The following is a 2084-nucleotide window of genomic DNA, read 5'->3' as shown; positions in this document are numbered from 1 at the left end:
CCATTACTACAGACTCACGATCCGATATAACGTCTGTTACATACGTGCATAATTATTGATCAAATGCAAGTGGGCCATTTGCCAAATTTTATATAAAAAGTCAATTTTTATTAATGCACCGATTTTTAATAATAATTCGTGATGTAGCTGAATTATTAGCTTTAATATTTGTTGAAAGTGCAGGTCGAATGAAATTTCAACATCCTTTTACGATCGTGAAGACTTACGAAAGGAATGTCTGACTACGATTGGTCTAATCTACTGCATACACGTTTCCTCAGTTCCTAACATATTTACGTGAACCTCCCTAAGGTAAGTGTCTCAATTTCTTACTTAATGGCATGTTTTTCTAGAAAGTCTTATTTTAGAATTATAAAAAAATAAGTAAGTGAGTAAAAATTGGAGACTGAAGAGAAATGAAATATTAACATATTTTGAGTATTTCTATAAAATTTTGTAATGTAAATTTTATATAAAATATTATTAATAGATGTCTGGTCTATTGGAGTTCCATTGAGATTTACAAGATTCTTACTATCGGCCAGATGTTAATTCCAATATCTCATCGGCAATTCACTTAGACGGCGTCCTTGAAACGGTGACTCCTCGCCCCCCTCGCAGCCACCGTCGTCGTCCCACCTGTTAAACTCGAAAGGGTTGTGTACCCTGCCCACTCATTTTGACATGCGTTCCGCGTCCCTCCGCTCCGAAGCGGCACGCGCGCGTTTCTTCCGTCAGTGTCGCTCGGCACCTCAGACGAGAGCGTTCCGCGAAGTACACGCGAGCCCTCCGCGACGGAGATCAGATACCCGAGTGATCAATCAGCTCATTCGCCCACGACAGTAATTTTCACGAAATCCTCATCATAAGAGTAAAAATAAAAATTCTTTTAAATCTCATCTCTGAACAGAAGTGTCTGTCAGTGGATCGACACGTTACGAATGATAAATTGATAGATTTATTAATCATTCATCGCATAAGTGGAAGTGAATTATTTAGTAGAAAGAGTTCGAAGTGCACGCGAAGTTCAGATGATCTCAGATCAACAAGTAGCTTGCACACAAAGAAAAAGGTGAAACAGTACATGAAGCTCGTTCTCCATTTAATATAAATTGACATCAATTATTAGGACTTTTTATGTATGAGTAACTGACTGACAATCGTGAGAGTATCGATGATCGATCTGATCATCGTATGTGGAGAACAAATTCGTATCAGCTTTAGGATTGTGAAATAAATCTCTCGTAAATCTCCTCGTATATCATTGTCAGTCCGAGGACGAAATGAACTACAACTTCTGGCAGAATCTCATCTCTAAACAAAGGGCGAGCTAAGCGACGAGTCTATCAATCGCAAACTGGATTACTGGTATCCTATGGGGATATAGGGCAGCGAGACAACAGTCAAACTTGTGGAAACTTGACAAAGAGCTTTATCGATCTGCGACTCGCGACTATCAGATCACAAAGACATTACACCGTGGCGCACATCTGGCAGGGTTAGATCCTATTACTGATACCCTGACGGATTTCGTGTTCTCTCGGGAGTGGGCGGATCACTCATTGTCTAAGGGCAAACACGGTTGTCCCGATGGCGGGAAAACGAGACGAGCCAGTCGAGGCAGACTTCCGGGTTCGGTTCGCCGGGGTCGAGACCGGATAAACGTTGCAAGGACATTTTCTATGGTGGTAGCCGCTGCTGCGGACTAGATTTGCACGCTGGCACTGGCGTCGATGCACTTCTGCGCGCGGATATTCGCGTGGGCATGGGATTTCATCGTCGGTAGCGCCGCTTATCCAATGCAGCACGTGAGTTTTTCTAGAATTCCTTATTCAAGTCTCATCGAACATCGATCATGATAGATTTGCAAATACACGTCTCGAGCAAGTGTTGAATTCTCATGGAAAATTCGAATGGTTCTTCAGATATTTATTGTAACAATTATAGCAAATTAACAATTGATATTTTATTTATGTTGCTAATATTAATACAATTAACGTTATAGAAAATTACAAAATTCTGTCATTGTTGCACTCATATTTTTCATAAATGGAATCAAAATCCACTCACTTTTTTTGACCTTA

The sequence above is a fragment of the Ceratina calcarata genome, unplaced genomic scaffold, assembly GCF_001652005.2.
Source record: "Ceratina calcarata isolate Rehan_Ccalc_2016 unplaced genomic scaffold, ASM165200v1 scaffold805, whole genome shotgun sequence".
Taxonomy (NCBI): Eukaryota; Metazoa; Arthropoda; class Insecta; order Hymenoptera; family Apidae; genus Ceratina; species Ceratina calcarata.
Note: the sequence above shows the minus strand (reverse complement) of the source record.